This window comes from Python bivittatus, unplaced genomic scaffold, assembly GCF_059951505.1.
Source record: "Python bivittatus isolate LINGU-HERP-01145 unplaced genomic scaffold, Pbiv_v1 ctg000480_np1212, whole genome shotgun sequence".
Classification (NCBI taxonomy): Eukaryota; Metazoa; Chordata; class Lepidosauria; order Squamata; family Pythonidae; genus Python; species Python bivittatus.
In genome coordinates, this window is record NW_028277075.1 from 50,154,065 (window position 1) to 50,167,683 (window position 13,619).

Consider the following 13,619-nt stretch of genomic DNA (forward strand, 5'->3'; position numbering starts at 1 on the left):
CATATACAGCTCTAATTATTTTATATAAGGACTATCTCCATGCTTTATACTTTGCACTGTAGAAGCTGAACTTATTCTTACTGAAATTGGTAGTAAGTTCATAACTTTATAAAGAGAGAGACAGAACTCACTGTGATCCCAGATAATAAGTAAACATACAGTTTATTTGGAACTTTTGCCCTATGTTCACTTACTTGAAACCCCAAAGAAAAATGTGTGCGTGGAATAAAGCTTCCGACATAATTGCTGCAGATGCAAATGTATTTGCTCATGCAAACATGTATGCTGGGCCCTGTTAATTAGATATATATATTGTGATGTAACTTCACATGGCCCATCTAGAGTCACTAGTCTTTGGATAAGAATTGTTACTTAGGAGATATGGTATGCCAGTTTGCACTGCCCTTGAAGATCAGCTTGTCCTTTTATGAACTTTGGTCATAAATCAGGTATATCTCTACCTGGAGGAGAATCTTGGTTTAGTGACTCACATGCTAGTAATCTCAAGTCTGGATTGTTGTAATAGGTTCTGTGGGGCAGACCCTTGAAGATAGTCTAGAAATTGCAGTTTGCCCAGAAAGTTGCCGCATGGGTAGGTGAGTAGTCCCACATAATCCTCACCTTGAAGAACTTCATTGGTTGCCAGTTGCCCTCTGAAAATGTTCAGAAAATGTTGCCTTCTTAAAATGTTTACAATGGTGTATAAAGCCCAATAAATAATAAATAATAAAGCTTAATCCCAAGGTGACTTACGGAACAACATCTTCCTGTGTTAGTCTGCTCTACATTCTTTGGGACACTTAATTGTGGTTGATATTAGTGGTTATCTCTGCTTTCTCTGCAATGGGAGCTCATATTATAAGTTGCCACTGGAACTGAAACAACTCCATCCTTTATTACCATGTAGGAGCTAAAGCCTTAGTATTGTTAAGTTTTTGGTGTTTTATATTTCTTGAGGGATATTTTTATATGAATGATTTTGGGCTGTTCATTGTAAGGTCTCCAGAACTATAATGAAATGAGAGGACGGCAAATAAAATGTTCAAAGAAAGGCCAATAGTTAGTTGTTCTAGGGCTCTTTTTAATCCGTAGATGCTATATCTTAAAGCATTTTCATAAAACCTTGAATTTCTCATTTGATTATCTTTAACCTCATGTTACAGTTATAGATAAGACATAGTAACATCTGGAGTCCTTGGTGCTCTCTGCACTTGGTTGTTTGCTTGCAGTTGTTTCATTACTGAACTAGGTAACATCATCAGTGCGAGTGAGTGTAGGGTCTGCTCCCTGTTTATATACAGTAGCTTGCCCTGCCAGTGTTGGTGGGGGTGTGGTTTTCTCCTTGGTAGTTCCTTGATTAGGGTATTGTTTTCTGCTTGATTGTTTGCTTGGTGTTAATCCCTGCTTATCTGAGTGTTGGCTGCTGGAAACTCTGTGTTCTGGTCTTTTATTTCAATAACAAAAGGCTAAATGTTTTGTCATTTCACATATTACAGACAGAATTAGCATAGCGAGATGTATCAGTGAGAACAGAAACATAAACCAATATTTGACCTTAAGGCTATGCCTGCCAGGCGGAGGACCTGAGGACAAAAAGGAGAACATGTCCTCCTTTTGCTGGATGTCTGGTAACCCTAATTCAACCAGAACAATCACTGATGGTAAGATACAATGCTACATTATCTAGGATGAGAAAGTAAACCCTAACTGGCATGGCTTCTCTTGAGCAATTCTGAGAATTGCCTGACATTATGTCCTAATATATCAGCATAGGAATATAAGAAGCTAACTGGCCCCAAGTCTATCTTGTCCAGATCAGTTTATTTCCAATTTGTATCAGCTTAATCTATGCTTGTACAGCACCGGGCAGTGCACACCCCAAAGAAGTACAAAGCATTCTGAAAACAGCCCATAATGCACCCATATAGCACTACACATATGTATGAACACACTTGGCATTTTTTAAAAAAAACATTTTCCCAAACCATATATTTCTGTATAGCTTTTATCATCAAATACACATTTTGTGCATACTTACCCTATTTTATATTGCTTTGCAGCTGTGATGTAATACAGCAGCCTGGGAAACATACACAAACTGAGGGATGGCTATGTCTGATTTGCATAGTATCCCAGAAGATGAGAGTTAGATCAGTTTCCTTTAAAATGTGGCACTCCTATGCCATTGTTCCCTAGCAGTTATATTCAGTGTCATGTTGTCGAGAATACAAGAAATTTCACTTAGCCATTATACCAACATCCATTAACAGATCCTTTCTGGATAAAAATAATAACATAAAATTATATTTTTAAAAAGCTTGTCCAAAATAAAACCCATTATGAATTCTAGTGGTACAAGTGATTTTTTTGGTGGGGTGGGGGGGTCATCTGTTCCCTATCTGTTGCAAATCAGTCTGGGTGATCCCAAGTATTATGTGGAGAGTAGAAAAAGTTTTAAATTTTCCATTTTTATAGTACATTTTCATTTTTAAAAAACAAAATTATCTCTATCCAATTTTTCTCTTATCACAATGTAGCCTTGTTTTATAAAGATACTGTAATAGGCCCAGTGGAATGTGGGAGTAATGTAATTCATATTAATCAGATTGGGATGATACATCCCTCCAGATATTGATTCACCCTCATAAATGAATGCCAGAGGAACCACAGAGGATACACCAGCTCAGCTACAGTACCTAGAATTAGATATAGATTCAAAACATGAACACAAGTCTTCTTAATGCATTGAACAAACAGAATTTAAAAGAAGCCAAACATACAGTATATTGAAATAGAAAGGTAATATTTTGCTGGGAAGCCACTTGGATATATGTGAGAATGGTCTTTAGGCAAAGGGGAGAAAGAAAAAAGGAAAATAGCAATTATTAGTGAAACACAACTGCCTTCCTAATATGGGGAGCAGGGAGGAAAAGGAAAGTTGATCTCATGAACCTCTACTCTTAGCCAGATAATTGCTATATTCAGCATTCAGTCTCATGTGCTACCATTTAAATACAATCTGAGAAGACTCTAGACTTTTCTCTCACTCATTCACCCTGGAACCATTTCCTCATGATGATGCTGCACAGTGCTAAGCAGTAAATGAAGGGAAGGGGTCTATGGGAGTCTATGGGAGTGGGCAGCTATAATAAATGTAACTCAATAATAATAGTTACATTTATTTCTTCACTTGCACCTGTTGTTTGCCAATCGTCAATGAAGATTTCAACACCATTAGTCACGTTAAAACTAAATGTGGTGCATCTGTGGAATCAAAACGCAGGACTCAAATGCAAAATAATCAAGGCTTCACTGCAGTGTTTATTAGATGGTACGTACTGGAGGGGGACCTCACCAAGGGGTAATGAGAGACATCCCCTTGCAGGAAAAAGAGATGCTGTGATAGTTATACATTTCAGGAAAGGGGAAGGGAAAAGGATGCATATATACATATTCATAAATGAGTAATACATAATACATACATAAGTAAGTAGTAGATCTCAAGTTACTTTCTGCTCCTCTGTTACCTACTATCTAGAAGGAAAACAACAGTCTTACTGAGAAGAAGAAACAAATCAGTTCAAGGTGCCAAATGCCAGGAAGAAGACATCCTCCTTCAAGGCAGATGCCTTGATAGTTCACACCAGCTCCAAGGGTGCTGTGCATTGTTTTATGTTTCAATTTTATTAAGGTGCTCTCATTCATCTGAGCCTCTAGAAACTTACTTTCTTCACCCCAAAAATGTATTTTCCCACAGATCCAAAGATGACTGGTCAGGCCAATTTGGGCATGGAATGTCCTGGCACATGTTGGGCAAATATGTGCAGACCCTGCAGTTGTTGCACTGATGGCTCTAGACTTGCACAGCTCATGCTTATGTTGTGCTTCTGCAATATGCCTTACTTTGTAAGCTTGGCAGCTCTTATAGATGAGGCCACGCCAGATAGAGCAATTTTGTGCCAGTGTTTCTCAGGTGGTTGTATCTATGTCAAGCGACTTCAGGGAGGCCTTTAATGTGTCTTTGTAGCATTCCTTCTGTCCTCCATGGGAGTGTTTCCAGCAGAGAGTTCCCCAAAAATGAGCTGTTGGGTATGTGCACATCTGGCATACAGAAGACGTGACGTGCCCACTGGGTCTGTGCTCTCATCAGCAGTGTGTGGACTGATGGTAGACTTGCTCTAGAGAGACCTTCAGTGTCTGGTACTTTATCTAGCCATCTAATGCCTAATATTCTGTGAAAAAAAGTCAAGTGGAAATGGTTGAGTTGTCTTGCATGCCTTCAATACACAGACCATGTTTCACAGGCATACAGAAGGGTAGTAAGTGCCATGGCTCTGTAAATCTTCAATTTTGTTGCTAGATTAATTCCTCAACATTCCTACACAGTGGAGTGTAGTCTACCAAAAGCAGAACTTGCCTTTGCTATTCTACAGTTAACTTCTGTATCAGTGGTCACTACTCAGGAGAGGGTGCTGCAAAGGTAATTGAACTGATAGTTTCTGCCTTTTTTGTGTGATTTTGGATTCTGTGTACGGTGCATGAGGAGAAGGCAGGTGCACGACTTTTGAATATTGATGGCGAGTCCAAAGTTGTCACAAGCTTAGAGAATTTGTCCATACTGACTTGCATCTCTGGCTCTGAGCCAGTATTCAGGGCACAGTCATCAGCAAAGAGGAAGTCTTTCAGAACAGTTTCCTTCACTTTGGTAATAGCTTGAAGTCTCCTCAGATTAAAGAGCTTTCCATCCACTCTGTACTTGAGGCTGATTCCAGTATCACTATCCTGAAAGGTATCATTCAGCATGGCAGTAAACAAGCACACAACCCTGTTTAATACCACTGGTGACTGGGAATGCCTTAGAGGGTTCTCTGCTGTCCAGCACTGTGGCCATTATGCCATCATGGAACTGGCGTATCATCTGAATTAATTCCACCGAACAGCCAAACTTTGACATGATCCCCCACAGGCCTTGTTGGTTGGCAGTATCAAAGGCTTTTGTGAGGTCAACAAGGTTATATAGAGTTCACGAATCTGCTCCTGGCACTTCTCCTGAAGTTGGAGCACCACAAAAATCATGTCAATAGTCCCACAACCTTGCGGAAGCTACACTGTTACTCTAGCAGCAGGCCCAGCTCCAAATGATTTAGCAGAATTCTTGCAAGGGTTTTTCCTGCAATGGAGAGCAGTGAGATTCCTCAGTGGTTGTCACCTAACCATGGCTCAAAGATGTAGTCTTCATCTCTTCCATAGCCCATAAGCAAACCAGCCTCAAGTTGTCTGTAGCTGTGCGGTTGTTAAAGTACTGTTTCCCCCTTTAACCCAAGAGCAGCCAAGAGCAGCTTTAAGATATATAAAATCTGTTATGCTTCACTATGCATAATGCCAGACGTGAATGTCAGATATGAAATCAGGTGACCAGTAGTGGGTGGTATCAGAGCAGCACTAAGCTGAAGAACATGGTACAATAATGTACAGTGCCCATAAATAGCAGATTTCACATCAAGGAACCCATTTTCTTCTTGCCTCATTGGTGCGTGCATTGATTGATTGATTATGTGCCATCAAGTTGCTGTTGACTTCTAAAAGCCACATAGATAGATTTTCTTTATGATGAACTGTCCCTAATCTGAACTTTCAGTTCTTCCAATGGTGCATACAGCAGAGGCATGCTAGAGAAAACTTTTCTAGCCTCATGAGTTTGCAGACTCATATAATTCAACTGAAGAGGGGAGAAAAGCTAGATGGCCATTATGGGCACAGAAGATGGGAATTAGGCCTTTCATTCTTCACCATGGGCTGACTGTACATCTGGCAGAAAGGAAGGTTCTACTAGATTTCCTGTATGCCCCCAATCTGCAGCTGTAGATGGAAGGACCAAGTGCTAAAGATATACTGGACTAGAAGTGCTCTCATTCCAGCCAACATAGCTGTTTGTGATGCTGGATGGGAATTATGGGAATTGCAGCCCACCATGTATGAAATGTACTGAGTATGGGAAAGAGCAAGTTAATTTTTAACATAGCATTTAAAGTCAGCGAAAACTGCTTGAAAAAAACATTGCTACTATTCCAGAAACATCTACTGACACTAACTATAGAAGACATATAGCTTCCTGTAATTAGTGTGCACCCTTTAGATGTGGCTAATTACCTCTTATCAATTAATTTCTTTCTCATTAGAGACTGTAGACATGAGAGAGAAAATGAGAGGTCCGGACTCATAAGGCAGCAGAAAATTCAGTTAGATAATGTTTCCAATGTGGTTAATTCCAGGTGACTATCAGGTTATTCAACCTAGGAGAATTTAATGATTCCAGACAGTTTGTGCAATGAATGTCCCTGTAAATCATTTATAATTACAAATATAAAAATTAAAGATCAGTCTGAAGAGAAAGATAACATGCTATTAATGATAGAGAGCAGTAGGCTAGCAATGGACGCCTAGGCCTTTTAATCAGAGACATTCTGGTGGCAGACCTGGGCACCTCACAGGGATTCTACTGGAAACTCAGAACTATAGGCCTTAATCAAATTAAGTCATTAACCCAAAGTAGAGCCCATATTTTCTCCACAAATAAGCAAGATTTTCCTACTGTCAGGAAAAGTCTAATCTAGTCTAACTAATAGTTTAGTTTTATTTCTCTTCTTCTCAAAAGCTAAGATTATTTAGTTGAAGGCAGCACATTTCAAATTACTCTGTGATTAACTGGCAACAATCCATGAAATTGCACATGCAGTAGTATGCAGGACGCGGGGGAGGGGGCGCAGGGGAGGACCTGTAGTCCTAAGCCCTTTCTATGTTTTATAGTTTCCGGACCCCTTTTGACTACACCACCTTTTGATGGCACAGTTGTTGAACTCAGCAGTGCTACTTCCCACAATCTGAGACAGGGTATACATGAAAGTCTGTAGTGTGAATCCTAAATTAGGCTTAACATAATAAGCAACAACAGCACAAGGGTGAAAACTGAATCTCTCTCTAAAATCCCAGTTGGCACTTACCATTTTGCATCATTGCACAACTTATGATGACCTGACTAAAAGATGGGGTCAAGAAGCGTATTTACAGTAGAAATGCCTTAATGTGCAGCCTAAATTACACAATAATACATTCCCATTTCCAAGACCCATAAACTTAGGACTCTACTTATACTGACTGTGCCACTATGGCGCTAGTTTGGTTGGCAAGGGATGCCAGGCAAGCCAGGCATATTCTAAAAGCCCTGAATGACCATCATCTATTAAACTTAAGACATAGCTGCTCAAGCCACCTTCACTGCATACACAGGTCATAGCCAGTTGATCAACTGAATTAATGTCATCTTATTGTCACATCAACTGCTCTATTTTCCTGAAAGGATAAAAATAAATTATATTGTTAGAAATTACACATACAAAAATAATTTTCAAAAGTATTTGATGTTTTTCCTTTGCATTTGAATGGCTTATATCCCGTTATTAATAAGTCAGCTGTATCTTATACAGGTCAGTTGGAAATATGGTTCCTTCCACCTAAGAATTATTGAAATATATTGTTGAAAACTTTATACTGTAGCATATTTATAGTAAAATCAGTCTTCATTTTCTTCATATAACATTCACATTAGCACATTTCACTGTACATTAATAAAAATGAAGTTAATGTGACCTGATACTAATCTTACATGACAGAAAATTCCTAACACAATAAAAATTCATATCATATTGGAAAAATAAAGTCTGTTCTTTTATTTTCCAGGTCACTTTCATTATTGCTCTTGAACCTCAAATAATGAAAAACATTTGTTTGTCTGCACACAAAATTCTGTCCATTACAAAATTCAGTAATAAAGTGGAAATGAAATGAAGTTATACATTTATTTTGTCCATAACCAGCTCTCTATAAAAGACCTATAATGTAGCTGTTACTCTATTGTGGGAATTTAATTCATATTAGATACTGTCATTCTGTTCTGGCATTTCCAGATTTCCTACATATCTACTCAGTCTTTCTTTTTATGATGACAGTGAGATCTTAGTGCTACTTAAAAGCTGTCTGTCCATCTGTCTCTATCATTTATTTATTTTACTAACCATTCCAGTTACAGCTTATCACTGCAAAAGAAAAAGGATAGTAAAAGGAAACAAAATAAGGTTCTGGGATTCCGACATGGGTTCATTTCTTTCATCTCTATGGATACCTCCAATTCTTAATCCTTACAGTTAGCACAATTTACACCCATAATACATTTTCTTTTAAGATATACTTGAAATAAGGTAGAATTTTAAAATCATTTAGAAATGGATTTAATTGGGGGGGGGGGGGACAGAAATAATACTTAAAATTTGAACATGTATAAAAGAAAGAAGTCCATATGCATACCCAGAATCAGTCATTTATCTGGTTAATTTACTTAACAAATCATGTTTTTACTTCTTAGGAAGGTTATAAATAATTTGTGCACATTTGTTTTGAATATCAGAGGGATGGGATCCTTCTTCCATGCATCTTTTACCAACAAGCTCTCTTACTCTCGAATGGTCCATCTCATTGGGCCAGTATCCTCCGGCATTGCCTTTCACCAGTGGCTTCTCAACAGTATACAGACCAATCTCTTCTGCGTGATGAATGCAGAAATGGAGCAGGTACCAGTGTCCAAATTAGAACATCAACTCATCCTGGCTGGTATAGCAGTTAGAATCCTCATAAGAATTGCCTTGTTCTCTTGCCAATTTCAAGGATGGTTCTGGCAGTCTTGGCATTGGTGATAGAACAAAGAACCCCCTTTCTCACCAGCATCTGTCCTCAACCAAATCAGCATGAGGAGCAAATAATATCTGGCTAGCAGATTAGTACTGTCAGTGTCATCTCCAGTTGGTTTCATGGGACATAGAGTCTTCACAGGCAATGGCTTGATGGAGATGCCTTTTCTTGCACAGGGATCTCATGTAGCCTATCCATAAATACCTTCTCTTGTCATGTTGGTGCAACAATATTATTTGTGTAATAAAGTATAAGATTCTTGGGGTGTAGAAAGAGTTCAATTTTTGCTGAAATCTAACTTTGGGTCTTCAGTGGCAATGGATATACTATTGGAAGACCTGAAAGACCAGGTTAGGGACAGATCGTCATGGAGAAAATCTATCTATGTGGTTGCTAAGAGTCAACACCAACTTGATGGCACATAATCAATCAATTAATCAATTCATGTAAAATCAGTTTTCAACCATTGAGGATTTCATTAATCTGATAAAAACGTGTGTAAATTTTTTGTCTGCTGAGATAACATATACAATTAGCAGATTTTTCATTTGAGTCAACCACACTAACAGGTACTGCTTTTCTTCTTGCAACAGAACCGGGTTTCCAGATTTTTTTGTTAATGGTTTAATGTTATTTTAGAATTGGATATTCAGTTTTTCCATTGGTTTATATAAATCAGGGAATGGCCAAAAAGTTTTGCTTGTTTGTATTTTCCTTTTGGCTGTATATATTTCCAGTGAAAATAGCCATATTGTACAAAGAGGAAACTGACAAAACCAGGCAAAGAAACAAATAGATAATATACATCTAAAATATTGGGTATCCTACTGCTGACAAGCTAGAAAATCGTGAGGCACCAAGCAAGACCTGGAAAGGAAATTGGTCCTGATCAAGAGTTATCACACAACAGGCTTACCTTTCTGATAACAGAAGCCACTTCTAAAGGACCTAGGAGAGCTCTCAATGAGTGCCCCAACTGAAGGTATTCAGCAATACCTAACCTCAGATGAACAAGGCCCATTGACTGCAGGAACCCAACCATGTAGCAAAACCATGTAGTGGGAGTTTAGTCCAACCACTCCCACAGAGCTTTCAGGAATTTAAAGTGGCAGTGGTCTAGCCAGCGCCATGCACATAGCCTGCTGTTGAAAAGACTTTGATTGCTTCAGTTTCCTTTTCTCCAACAGGCCTCTAGAAGAACAGGCAACTTTGCCCACCTGTAATTTAATTTGTTTCTTCAGCTGAAAGGTCTGAGCTTCCATTCCCAAATTCAGAGGGTCAGAAAAAACTTGATGTTGCTTCCTCCCCCACCAGACCATCCCAGCGCCAGACCATCAGTAAGTTTGGGGAAGATGAGACAACCTATGATTACCCTGGTCTTAGTTCATTATTGGTGAAGCCACAGATCAAAGATCTGTGAACAGGGCTACAACGTTATGCAGTTTATTTTGTCATACTAGTTAGACTTTTACATGATAAAAGCTTTTAATAAAATTGATGTTGAAGTGCCTGTAAGCCTATTAGTTTCAATGTGGCTTGAACTAAAACAAAAGTTGTGGGAAAAAACGGAGAGGAGGAGAGGAGCAGGAGAAGGAAAAAAGTGACCAGGTTACAAAAGAAGTGCAAATTTCAACAGGATCCTCGCCATGAATTATTATGAGTGCAAAATGTAATTACCTAAATGCTATTTTGATATCATATCAGCAAATTGCACCAAGGCCCATTGTGACACTTGCATTAGGGTAAGAATTATCCTGTGGTGAATGTCGATCCCCAGAGAAAATGAAGCAGCACAAATGACTGTGATGCTTTGGCAATTAGCTACTTCAAGACAGCAACCACTTTCATTTCTGTTTTTTTTTTTAACGTATACAATGTTTAACCTATAAGCATATAATCATTTATATTCAGTTTGTTTCCATCTTTTTAAGCAATTAATTCCCTAGAGCCTTTTCACACTATGTGTATATTTCACTGTCTTACCCTATCCCATTTTTTCACTTTTCTCTCTCCTTAATAATGAGGGAAAAAATCCCTTGCTTGTCTGGAAATAGACAATGTAGAAATTTGGATGTTTGCAACATGCATGCCTTATCATTAACACTAATGCCATGATACCATAAGACAACAATGTAATGTGCTGGAGGATTATATCACTGCGTGTTGAGCAAACAAAAATTAGACCTGCTACAGCCCTTTTGATGTTTCTTTTTACAGCTCTTGAGGATTAGAACATGTCGAGGAAAAGGGCACTTACAGCTTTGCTGTCCTTTGCAAATTCTTCCTACTTTATCCTGATCTGTGGGAGATACCAGCATGGACAAGAGACAGTACAGTGTACTGACATACAACTTCACAGGGCTGCAGAGAGCACTGTCATTAACATGCCATTCAACAGCATACTATACAGTACATTATTAATTTAGGATGGCCGTTTCATATTTTATTTTTCCAACAGTTTCCACAGCTGCTACTTGTTCCTTATTTTAAGGGGGTCCCCTTGTTAAAGAACATCACCATTTATACAAAAGAACTGATGAGCTTTTTTTCATATAACACAAAAGACTGAAGCAGTGTATACCATGACTGTGCAGCGAGAATGGAAAAAGTCTGTTGCAATTTGCTTATAAGCTTCCCACTGTGAAATTATCCATTTTGTTCCATGAAATTGGAATTGAAATAAGGTTTAGATCCCTGTCCCAAAGTATTAAAGATAGGGTTCAAAGTAAGGCCCTACTTTGCCTTGCTATTCCTTCCACAGCGCAGCGGTGTCACCGTATCCCAGTACTATTTCACGATAAGCCATTTCTTCACTAAAGATTTCTAGCATCAAGTAGTGATAATACAACCATGCTGTGCTATAATATTGCTATGAAGACAAGCTTTATACTGCCACCATAATGACTGGGTGGTGCTGTAAATCACTAGTGATGAAATGGCTGTCATGAAATGTGATTCTATAACATTAGCCTTGACACAGTGCATGGAAGTGCTCAGAACTTGCATACTTGTGTGTGCGTGTGTGTGTGTGTGTGTGTGTGTTCTGCATCTTTAGAAAGGGAAGATAAATTGTATTGTCGAAGGCTTTCACGGCCGGCATACGATGGCTGGTGTGGGTCTTCCGGGCTGTGTGGCCGTGTTCTTGAAGTTTTGTTTCCTAACGTTTCGCCAGCACCTGTGACCTCCACAGAACTGCTCCTGTCTGTGCTCCTGCACTCTGAAGATGCCGGTCACAGGTGCTGGCGAAACGTTAGGAAACAGAACTTCAAGAACATGGCCACACAGCCCGGAAGACCCACACCGGAAGATAAATTCATTGTCTTATTCTTCTAATCAGAGCAAATCTGGACATAGCAGAACAATGGAATATATCGTTTTCCACCCACAGTATGTATTTGCACTCCTAATAGCCTCTTTTTTGTTCCTGTTTTCTGTAGATACAGATTGTACATGACAGATTTCTCTTATAAACTACACTGTGATCTATTAATGTTAAGATTCAGCTATTAATGTAAATGCAATCAAATCACTAAAGACAATAGGTATAATTATTGTTTTATGCTCTGTGTTTCTGTGTGAATCAAGGAGCATAGCAATATATAAAATAAAACTAGGGGCATTATTAAAATAAGAATTCTCTGCTCCTTACAAAAATTTAAAGAAATTATCTCAACTTCAGTGTGGCATATTTAACAAATCGCAATTGCCAATTAATGCAAAATTGTGACCCAGGTTGCCCGTGGTTACTAGTTTCATCAAATATTGCCAATCTACATAGCCCAACGCCTTTTTCCTTTCCCTGATCTTCCCTCAAACTATCTTAATGGGACAAAGTGCAGAGACGGGTGTAGCTTCAGACTTCAAGCTTTGTATGTTTCATTTTCATTCAAAATAGGAAGGGAAGCTGACTTGAAGCCTTTTCAACTGGAAATGTGTGCTGCAACTGTATATAGAAAGAATGTATATAGCTTGTAAAATGTATAAAGAAAGGAAATGGACTGGTGAAAGAGTAGTAGTACTAGCTCCAGAAAAAAGGATAGCATTGTAATTTTTTCTCCTTAGCCTAGATGAGAACATTTTTCCTAAACTACAGATTTAGGAAACAAAACATGAAAATATTTTCTAGAGATATAGAAAAAAGAGCAGACCCTCTTATATTCTTATTTTAAAACAATGTTCTTATTTCAAGGCAGTCCAATACATTTCTTTGACATTTGTAACTACCATCTACACAGATTCATGACTGCAAGGTAATAACTAATGATATATTCTATCTGGGATAAAATAAAATATAAAATGATAAAATAATAGAATGAGGTAGTTTTCTAGAAAGAAGTAATCTGGATTCCACCCAAGACGCTGATAGAGACTGTACCAGCTTTCTTCCATATGGACTGGGAGTACAACTCCTGGAACTTCCAACCAGCAACTCCCTGAATTCACAGACTGAACATAGTGAATGGATTGGTTGAGTTGGCAGGGTAGAGTTGGTTAGTTTAGAGGAAAAATGGAAGGGCCTTTGAAACTTTAGAACAACTAATGGCTCTAACATCTGGCATTAAAACTGGAGAGTATGTAAGCTGTTAAGGTCAGAATTAAATATGGATTCCTTTAATGGGCTTTAGTTCTAATATTTCATTTATATTCAGTCTAGCAACAACAACAACAACAACAACTCCTCCTCCTCCTCCTCTTCCTCCTCCTCCTCCTCCTCCTCCTCCTCCTCCTCCTCCATAAGATTATGTAAGTTTGTTCAGTCACAGATTAAGTCCCATTTCAACTCTCCTCATCATTCAGGATAAGAGTCTTTTCAGCAGTAATACCCAAGAACACTCCCAAAACAGAACTGCCTGACCCCATTGCTGCTCAGTTTTAAA